This window comes from Ochotona curzoniae, unplaced genomic scaffold (genome assembly GCF_017591425.1).
Source record: "Ochotona curzoniae isolate NIBS_2020 unplaced genomic scaffold, NIBS_Ocur_1.0 contig_3037, whole genome shotgun sequence".
NCBI classification, from domain to species: Eukaryota; Metazoa; Chordata; class Mammalia; order Lagomorpha; family Ochotonidae; genus Ochotona; species Ochotona curzoniae.
In genome coordinates, this window is record NW_024465699.1 from 409,610 (window position 1) to 420,970 (window position 11,361).

At 41.0% G+C, this 11,361-nt stretch overlaps 2 pseudogenes; one reads left to right on the plus strand and one right to left on the minus strand.

Annotated features, from left to right (window-relative positions):
• The first annotated feature begins 274 nt into the window (after nt 1–274).
• LOC121155695 lies at nt 275–1,190 on the plus strand (annotated as a pseudogene).
• Nucleotides 1,191–9,308: 8,118 nt separating this feature from the next.
• LOC121155696 lies at nt 9,309–9,923 on the minus strand (annotated as a pseudogene).
• Between the last annotated feature and the right edge of the window lie 1,438 nt (nt 9,924–11,361).

The following is an 11,361-nucleotide window of genomic DNA, read 5'->3' on the forward strand; positions in this document are numbered from 1 at the left end:
GATGAAAGAAGGCATCATAGAGAGAATGAGGCTTATTTGGGGTCTAGAAGAATGAATGGTATTGTTTTAAAAACAGAGTAAGAATGTGCACTGTTTACAAGAGAGATCAACTTTCACTTCACCTTCCAGCCCTGGGAGCTGCAGGCCTATCTTGAGGAAGTTAAGCCACCTTAGTTGTAAGCCTAGTGGCAGTAGCACCCCCAACAGGCAAGCATCAAATTGCCTTTGCCTGTGAGTTACCCAGGAGACTTAAAGACAGACCTGCAAGCAGTCAATGCATGTTTGTTCATCATACACCACCCTTAGTAAAATTGCCAGAGATAGTTTCAACAAAGAATTTGATGTCGAGCTGGTGAAACTGGATGTAGAAACAGTCATGCTGTGATATGTAATTCTCAACAACTGCTTTGTCTAATTTAGGTACTGGTAAAGTTACTGGAACCGTGGAGACCAAACAAAAACAATATGAGTATGGCCTGTCTTTCACAGAAATACGGAACACTGGGAACACTGGGAACAGAAATTATATTTGAACATCCTATCTGTCAAGATTTGAAAGTGACATTTGATACTACCTTCTCACTAAATGTGGGCCAGAAAAGTGGTAAAAGCAAGTCCTCTACAAGAGGGAGTGTTCTAACTTTGTTTGTGATGTTGACTTTGATTTTTCTGGACCTGAAATACGTGGCTCAGCTGTCTTTAGTTATGAGGGCTGGCCTCCTGGGCACCAGATGACCTTTGGCAGTGCCAAATCATAGCTGAGGAGGAGTAACTTTGCAGCTGGTTACCACACTGGGGACATCTACTACACGCTGATGTCAGTGATGGGACAGAATTTGGAGGATCAATTATTTAGAAAGTATGCAAAGGTTCTGACACTTGAGTAAACCTTTTGTGCACATCAGGTGTCAATTACTTTTGTTTAAGTGTTGCAGCTAAATATCAGTTGGAACCCACTGCTTCCATTTTTGCAAGAGTGAACAACTCTGATTTAATTGGAGTGGACTGCACTCAGATTCTGAAGCCTGGAGTGAAGCTCACACTGGTTGCTCTGGTTGACTGGAAAAGCATTCATGCTAGAGGCCACAAAGATAGGGTTTCCCTGTAGTTGGAGGCTTACTCCAACTAAAACAAACCTCTGGGAATGGGCATATGAAGACTTGCATTTAATATATTTCCATTATGATTAGCAATCTCCCTCCCATCCCAGAAAGGTGATTCAAACAAAGGATGATCTAAACAAGGACTGTATTTAAAATATTTAGATAGATACTTGTTAGGCTTGAGAAGAAGTGGGACAAAAAAGAAACTGTGAAACTATACAGAAGAAATAATATTAAGAGTTTATTTATAAAATTATGTGTAGATTGGCAAACAAAATTAATTCTTTCATAAACTGAGGGTTTCACTAAAATGGCCATATCATTGGATGAAAATGACATTTGTGATTTTATCATTATGTTTCTTTATGGCTGGCTAAACCACAGTACTATTGGGGTTCCAGAGGACCTGGGGAATTAAGGCTTACCTGACTCAACAACTGATTCATCTTTTCAATTTCATTGGGGTGTGATGGGGCAGGGAATCAGTGCTGAGGTAAGTTTGTTAAGGGCACAGTGAGAAGTCTGATTGTTGACCTTTCCTAGTTGTCATACTCTCCCAGGTTTTCAACACAATAACGAGACTAACAGCTATTTCCATCTCCTGAAAGTCTGTGATAGATGGAGTCCTGGTCGCATAAGTAACAAGGTGAGGACTACAGTCAGATTTCTTTTTTTTTTTTTAAAGATTTATTTTTATTATTTTTTCATTGGAAAGGCGGATATACAGAGAGGAGAGACAGAGAGGAAGATCTTCCGTCCGATGATTCACTCCCCAAGTGAGCGCAACGGGCCGATGCTATGCCAATCCGAAGCCAGGAGCCTCTTCCGGGTCTCCCACACGGGTGCAGGTTCCAAAGCTTTGGGCTGTCCTCGACTGCTTTCCCGGGCCACAGGCAGGGAGCTGGAAGGGAAGTGGGGCTGCCGGAATTAGAACCGGCGCCCATATGAGATCCTGGGCGTGCAAGGCGAGGACCTTTAACCACTTGCGCCACCTCGCCGGGCCCTACAGTCAGATTTCTATGTGACTTCTTAGTGTACTAATGGGGAGACTGGATCTCTGAGACAATTACATCTCCAAGTGCAGATCTCATTGTTACTGTAGTTAGCAGCTACAACCGAATCACAATAACTAATTCTCTCCCACACTTTTTTTTTTAAGTCTCAACTTCACTTTTAAAATCTATCAGGGCTTCTCCTGGAGTCTGTATTCACTCATTTCTTAGTAGTTGAATGATCTTTCTAAATGATAAAATAATTATATCCTATCTCTAGCTATTATTATCCCTTGATTCCCATTTGTATTCAGGATAATGCTGAATTTTTCAGTGTTTCCATAACATTAATCTTTTAAACAGACCCTTAATGGGCAGGTGTTTTGGACTTTTGGTTGAACTAAACAATTTGAAAAAAAATATTCAGTAAATAAGTGCTTAATACTCATTACGTACCTTTTCTTATTGCACTCCCATACCAGGATCCTTGCATCTTGCTTGTTTTCAGGGTGAAGAGCCCTGGGTAGGGTCTGGAGTAGTTAGACTGTACTCAATCCAGAGAGAAAAGCACGTGCACAGCATTATCTGTGTAAATAACCATAATGGGGAAAAACTGGCACCTGAAAACTGACCCTTCAGCAGTGTGCCTGGCTTAGTCTGACTCTGCCTTAATTCTCTTGGCGATGGTTTCAAAGTCTAGATCTCCAAAAAGCTTTCTTTAGTCTTCTTTCATGAGTTTAGCTTCAAAATTTGAAACTCAAAACACAGTTCCTATGGTTTTAACCTCATTTTTGAATACTAGATTTAATTGCACATACTCATTTGGGCATTTATTCATTACAAATCTTTCTACATCTTCCTCCAGAACAGAATTTTATTCGGAGTCTTGATTAGCACTTGCCTGCTTACTTGAGTGCTGATGCACCTATAACTTCGAGGTTATTTTTTTCTTCAGTGTTCTTTGGTGAACAGACAGAATTAGCAGCTATGTCCCCCTTGGCTGGATCTAACTTATATGGGCCACCCACAGAAAGGGGTAAGTCAAGACTGCAGCAGTTTGATCTCAGCAAGACATACTGATCTTCCCTTCAATTTTTATTTTGATGAATTTACATACAGTGTCCATATTTAAAGATGGAATCCTTTTGAAATTCTATGAACTTTTTTTTTTTTTGCAACACTCCAACTGATGGGTTTTCACAGTGTCTTTGCACAGTTGAATGACTGACATATACAGTGGCAGGTGTAAGGCTCAGAAGAAATTCAGCACCACTAAGTAGGTGAAAAATGTACAAAAAGACTAAAACCTCTTTATAGAGTATTTTTCCCATGAAGAGTAACCAGAGCTTTTTCTACTTTTTAGCTTCTCTAGATGTATGCATGAAATGAGCTACCAACCACAAGAAAGAGAATCACTTGAGCTTGCTCTGGTTAGATTTCCTTGAGGGATCTGGCAAAGGCAAAATTGGGGCTACTCTCAGACTCTCAGCCTGGAGCAAAATTAGTTCTTCCAGAAAGTTCTTCCTTCTGTATTGACACTCTATATTAGATATGTTCTTTTTTCCAAATGTGTCTTCACTCTTGTAATTATGATCTTAACAATTCTTAGAGAACTTCTGCTTCAAGTAAAATATTTATTGATTTTTTTTTTTACTTGAAAGAGTAAGAGAGAGAGAGAAGAGAGAAGTGCTTCCATTCACTGGTTCACTCCCTAATTGGTCACGATGGTCGGAGCTTTCTCTGGGCCTCCCATTTAGGTAGGTGCAGCATCCCAAGGCCTTGGGCCACTCTCCACTGTTTTCCCAGGCCACAAGAAGGGAGCTGGGTCAGAAGTGAAACAGGCAGAACATGAACCGGAACCGATATGGACTGCCAGTGCTATCGGTACACCACCACATTAGCCCCTGCCTGCTTCAATTTTGACACAATGAATGTGTGCTAACTCTACACCCGTCCCAAACATTCTTCAGCATTTTCCAATAGCATATCTGTGACATTAACTAGCACTGTCACTCACTGTCAAAGAGGTCCTGGGTGCTTATTTTAGTGGCTAAGTCCTAACACCATTTAACAACCTGTTGCTAAACCACCAGCACAGGAATCTTGGGTTTTTTTAGATACCTGATTTTCAGTTTACTTGTTCTCGCTGGAGAAAAATGTGGATTGCTATTGCTGGAAGCCAGCTAGGGAATGGGAGTGCCTATCAACATCGCTGACAACAGCCATCACTCAAATGGACAGCCTGTTTTATGCAGTACATATAGTTATGGATTATGAAGACTATCTTTGGTTATGAATAATTTAAACTATTTCCTTGAACCTTCAGGTAGATTTTTGGATTAAGACATTGAAATATATTTTTTATGAATCTTTTTACTGTGCCAAAAATAGTCAGCATTTCCCCTTAAAAGGCTATCGCTTGGAAAATAAAGAATACTTTTCTGTTGAATGCAACTGAATGTCTTTTCTATGGCCTGCCATTTTGGAGAACAGTAGATAGCTTTGTACAAATCTAAGACTTTTTGAAAGTTGGATATGGTCCTTGGAGATCCCTGACAAATCAGGCATCATCTGTTTATACCATTCTTCTGAATGGAATCCTTGGACTTGACTCGTTTCATTCCATAATGAGTTGCAGGTGCTGAGAAGAATTGGCACAGCTCTTCTTAATTGCTTATCATGCAGCTAATCTGATGAGGGAGATATTAGTGCCAGCAAGATATGTATTAAGCAGCCAGCAGCTCATAGTTTTCTCTCCCATTGATCAAGCCAGCTTCCTGAGTTAAGAGGCTTACAAGATAAAAATAGGAAGAATTTCTCCTAAGAAGAATTGCTGGAGTCTGGTTGGTTTTGTGAGAGCAAGGAGAATGAGAATGATAGTTTTCCAAAGTACATAGGCCAGGGTATAAGAGAGTACTAGGTAAGAATCTTGCATTACTCTAATTAGCTGTGTACTATTAAAAAAAAATCATTGAATTTTTCTGAATATTGGTTTCTTTCTTTCTGTTTTTTTTTTTTTTTTTTTTTTGGTAAGTGAACATAAAGAAACCTGAACTTACAAGCCACTATAACCCTATGAAAAAGAATCTGGAATTTCCTCACCAAATTATAAAAGAAAGGCTCTGTGATCTAGCAATTTCATCCTATGTTCGATAGTCATATGGAATTAAATCAGTCTGTCAAAGATACATCTGGGCTTTTATGTTTGGTGCAGCCCTTACTTATAATAAAGATTTCAATCAATCAAAATTTCCTTTGAATGATGCATGAATAAAGAAAATGTGATACGTAAACACAGTAGAATACTACTCAGTTCTCAAAAGTATGAAGTCTTATTTGCAACAACATGGATGAGGCTGGAGATTATTTTGCAACATTAAATAAGGCAAGCACATTAACAGATGCCCCACATCATCTCACTCTTATGTGGAATTATAAACATTGACCTCACTGACACTGAAGGTAGAATAGTGGCCATTAGAGGCAGGGGAGAATGAAGGAGAGGATGGTATGAAGAAAACTTGAATGATGATGCCTAAGTTATAATTAAACCAGGAAAAGATACTCTGCTATTCTATTTCACACTAGAATTGATTTTATATAATGCTATCAAACTATGTGTTTTTCAGAAAGCAGATCTAGAATAAATAATCTTTTTTTTAAAACCACACAAAGAAATAATAACTGTCAGAAGAGGTGGATATGTTTACTCTGACTTAAATCCTACACAATATACAACGCATAAATGTATTTAAAATCACATGATACATGATAAATTTGTGGTATTTCATATATCATTTAAAACCATTAGTAAAGATAAAATTAACAGGAAAAAATAGAAATTAGCCTGACCTTTCTTGGGTGCTAGAATTACTACAAATATGACTACTTCACCTAGCATGGTAAGGGCCAGTGTTTTTCACAGTGTTGGATCTTTACCCACAATATCAGCCTCACCGGGGAGCTTACTAGAAAAGCACCGCCTTTGCTTAAGTGACTTAACTCAGAACTAGCCAGACCTGCTGAATAAGAAACTTTGGAATTTCATGACCCCTCCATGTTGTGATGCAAGCTACAGTTCAAAAATTCTGATGGATGTAGGCCTTTTTGAATGATCACTAAGTGACAGATTCCTGGGTTTTTGTTTGTTTAAAGATTTAATTTATTCATTTTTATTGAAAAGTCAGATATACAGAGAGGAGAGACAGAGAGGAAGATCTTCCATCCACTGATTCATTCCCCAAGCGGTCATAATAGCTGGAGCTGTGCCAACCCAAAGCCAGCAGCTAGCAGCCTCCTCCAGGTCTCTCACCTGGGTGCAGGGTCCTTGACTGCTTCCCCAGGCCACAAGCAGGGAGCTAGATGGGAAGTGGGGCTGCTAGGATTAGAACCGGCACCCATATGAGATCCTGGCACATGCAAGGTGAGGACTTTAGCAACTACGCTAGTGTGCTAGGCCCCTTGTTTGTCTTTAATGTATACATACTTATTCAGGAAGACCACACAGGGGAGGGAGAGAGAAAAAGAGCGAGAAAGTCTGTCTTCCATACTGGTTCACTCCCCAAATGGCCACAACAGCTGGTTCAATCTGAAGCCAGTTATCAAGAGTCCATCTGTGGTTCCCATGTGAGTGCAGGGGCCAAAGTGCTTGGGCTGTCCTTGGCTGCTTTCTCTGGTCTGTTACCAGGGAGCTGGATCCGAAGCAGAGTAGTTACATTTCGAAGTTACACTCTCTTAGAGGATCCTGGCCCGAGACAGCAGCTTTGCACATCTGTTCCGCAATGCCAGCCCCAAAGGACATAGGTATTTTGATGAGTATTTTAACTCCTAGATCAATTATCCACCTATGGAGTTTAAACATTTTACTTCAGAAGCAGAGACAGAGAGACAGGGGAACATAGATAGGGATATAGATATAGAGAAGTAGAGACAGAGGTAGAGTGTGCAGGGCCAGGCTGAAGCTGGGATTGGGATGATAATGTTAGTCTTTCACATGGTTGGCAGGAACTCAGCTTCTAATCCCATCACTTGCTGCCTCCCTGGGTGCACATCAGCAGCAAGCCCATATCGGGAGCACAACTGGGACTCAAACCCAGGCTCTCTGATGACAGATGCAAACTTTCCAAGCAGCATCTTATGCAAACCAAAGCGCACTCTAAATGCTCCAGGAAATTCAAATGTGAAGTTGGACCAGTCTGAGGCCAGGAATCAGGCACTGCCTTCAGGTCTCCCACGTGGATTTAGGGATCTAATGACTTGAGCCATTCTCTGCAGTTTTCCTAGGCCATAAGTAGGGACCTGGATTAGAAATGGAGCATCTGAGGTATGAACTGGCATCCTGATAGGATTCCAGAGCCACAGATGTGGCCTAAGGCAGCTACACCATGGCACCATCCTCATATAATTGTGCAGAATTAATTTTAGGTTCCTGTTTAATACTATGTAAAATAATGTGAAAATGTTTCATATTGATCAAATTATGATATGTTTTGTTCCTAGAGCAAAGTAACTGTTCTGTAATAATTGTAAGTTTTATATTTAGCTTTGCTTTTATACCTTAAAAGAAAATTCTCAATATGTTTTACTTACATAAGAAAAGTTGTAACATGGAACTCTCTTCAATAAGTAAAAGTAAAACTGGAATTTTGTTCTAGCATGTCTTCACACACATTTGCTTCATCTGATTTCTACTTATATCCATGAAAAAGGGAGCATTTGAGTTCAGCACTCTAGGGTTTTGAGGAAACAGTTTTCAAAATGTATGGTGTTGAGACTCCTGGCTGTAGGCCTCAGCTTGCACTGTGGTGTGCAGTGTCATTATTAGACCCGGGTCAGCAGTGCCTGTGAGGAGAAGGATGCTGTGGACCACCTGCTCAGGCTCAGTCTGAAGCATTGATTTCACAGGCAGCTGGGGAGTCAGGCACAACCTCTTGGACGTGATCCAGCCTTGTCATTACATTCTGCCTCTCAAAATCAGGCTCCATCTTTCTAATTGAATAATGTTCCATTTCATCATGCTCATTTCAGATATTTTCTCCTTTCAATTCAGGAGTTGGAATAACAGACATCCATCACAACTCTGAGAAACCTAAGGCAGAGCCGTTTCCCAGGCTGACATTCCACCCCCAGAGCTATCTCCCAGCGATCAAGTTTGGCCATCCCACAAGGGGATTCTTTCAGCACCTGCTCCGTGCCTCCAGACTCAGCTACCAGCTTCCCCAGTGCCTGTCACTAGAGCATTGTTTGGCCCGAAGGGCAGCGTCAGGCTGCAAGACCATGTTTGCTGAAGAGGAACGAGGCAACTATTTTTTGCCAGATTTTCTTTTCAATTCCATTTCAGAAACCTCATTTAGTGCTTCAGCTGTTTTAAGCAATATTTCTGAAAGAAGAAACTCTATTATTCAGGAAAATTGTTAAGTTGATATTTGGATGTTGCTTTTGGGTGCCATCCTGTCTCAGTTGCTGTGGGAAACTGCAGAAGAAACAGCAGATTTAGTATCTCTCATCACTCATTCTGTTAATAACCCTTGAATACTTACGTGCAAGGCACACAGAATATGCAACCACAGACCATAGCTCGAATTTGTCTGTGCGGAAATGGAATATAGTAATGGGGCACATGCACTAGTCTGACAGCAAGTCCTTCCTCAGACCACATGCTACATCATGTGAAATCAATGCCAAGGTCAAGGATCTTAAGTGGTGTGGAGTCAGGGCAGAGGGCTGTAAGACTGAACCTTCCAGCAGAAGCAGCAGCTTCAGCTGTACTAGGCATAGTTCTGTTAGAATGCTTCCATGGGAAAACAGGCTGTTTAAATGCTCTGCAATAAAAACAGAACTAAGCATCCCCATTTTTCTGAGTACATCAATTGTAAGTGGAGGGGCTACTGTGTACAGTGCAAGAGCTGTACACTATGAGTTCCTAGAGGCACCATTCACCCAGATTGGGATGTGTGCAGATTTGTGCAGTCTGCTCAAATGTATGCACTAGCTCAATGTGAAATACTTTAAAAAAAATCCAATTCTTTATAGAGATGACTTATACCTCATAATTAACAGTTAACATTTTGGGATTTGCTTGTGGTCAAACCAAGAACCATATTTCTGTTTTCTTGTTGTCGATGCTACCACAAAGCATAGTTTACGAAAATCTTCCAAATGTGTATATATATATATTTTGCCAACTGCACTGTGCATTTATTAGACAAATCCCCTACAAGGTCTTATTTTTTCTTCTCCACATCCTGTCCTGTTCTGCTGCTTCCTTGGCCCTCTTGGCACAGATGCCAAATAGCCAGGCATTGGCACGGGCCACGGAGACTGGCAAAAGCTTTGACATTCTGCTCTTCCCCGATGATGACCCTGGCTTTCTCTTTTTTGTAGACGTCCCGGATGGGCATTACTGGACCTGTGAGCTGGGTGGCCAACTTGAGTTCTTCAGCCGAGCTGTCGCCCTTCTTGGGCCAGAGTGTTTGTGTGGGAAGAGGATAAACTTGGAGCGGTACTCTTTGGGGTGCTGCACGTTGGAGTGCAGGGACTCAGTGAACTTGTTCCGCCAACTCAGGTCACCCAGGATGGCCATGGTCCGCACCAGCTTCTTGTGGATGCCAGCCACCCGCAGCTCCTCCAGGCTGAAGCCGCTCCCCGCGCGTGCACCTTGGTGTGGTAGCGCACCATGGGCTGGATGGGCCCAGACACGGCGAGCGTGGGCCTGCCTGGCCTTGAACCTGCGGGTCTTCCACGCTGGCTGGTTGAACCAGGTGGCCACTCGCCGCTGCCAGGCCTTGTAGAAGTGCGGCTTCAGGATCATGCCATGTCTGGGCGCCATGGCTGCTGCCTGCTCTGCCAGAGAGCAGAGAGGCAGAAAGCAAATATGTTTGTTTTTAAAGATTTGTTTATTTTTATTAGAAAGGCAGAGTTATAGAGAGAGAGAGGGTAAGGCAGAGATGTTCGATGTGCTGATTCTCTCCCCATGACTGCAATGATTGGAGTTGGGCTAATTAGAAGTCAAGAGATTCTTCTAGATCACCCACAAGGGTGCCAGGTCCCAAGGCCTTGGGCCATCCTCTTCTAGTTTCCCAAGCCAGAAGGAGGGAACTGGGCTGGAAGCAATAAAAAATAGTAAAAATAAATCTTTAAAAAAAACTGTATGGGAAAAAATACCCTTATATCTGTAATGAATATGTACAGACTATTTCCTTATTATTCTATAAATCACACAGTAAAGTATTAATTGAGGTAACATACATGGTGGATTAGGCATTACAAATTTTTAAAGCAGAAATTAGCTATTAAAATGTTATACATAGCATCAAGATGACTTCAAGAATATAAGCAATGCTTCAAGGCTACATGTAACTACTCTCTCACTTGAGGATCTGCAAATCTGGGGAGTGACAGGAATCCTGGAAGTAGCTAAAATCTCCTTCCCAAATAAATCACTTTTAAAATATGCTGAGCACAGAAAGACATCTTTCATATGATTTCATTCATACATAGCATATTAGAAAGAGGTGACCTCTGAGAAGTTAAAACTATGATGATCATTATCAGAGGCTTGGAAGAGGAGAGAGAAGAATAAAGAATGGTTGACCCTTGGGCACCAAGTTACCGTTAGATAAGAATAGATCTAGATTTTCATTTTGCACAACAGGGTGGCTATAGATAACATACTATACACATTTAGAATGTGTATTTCTGAATGAATTCACTTTGAAGAAATGCTAAGTGTTTGAGGAAATACATCTGGCATGGATCACATTATCTTCTCTATTTCATTGGTCAAGAAATTAATAATTAATGCACACAATGTGTGCACAGGTCTTCTTGTTTCCAGTGCCCCCTCTTACCTTATCCATGGATGTGGAAAATCTAGGAATCAGAGGCAAGAATGGGACAGTGTGACATGGATTCATAATGGTGGTTGGAAAAGAAAGGAAAGATGCTTTGCCTTCTAAATTACATTACCAGACACATGAAGAGGATAATATTTCCAAGAAACCTGAAATCAAAAGTAAATAATGCCAGAGAAACTGGGGAATGTTTCTTACCCCTGTGCCCTACTGGATGATTTCTTTTTAGATTGACAGTTTCTTGGACTTCTAATAGCTGAGCATAATGCACTTTGCTCTATCAGGTTACAATAAAAAATGTATTCTGTTTAGGAAAATTAAAGGCATTACATCAAGATCCATACCCTGTGTCAGATCCATTATCTTGAGTCAGATTTAATAGCAACCTGACATCTGCAGTTTTGAACTCTCCTT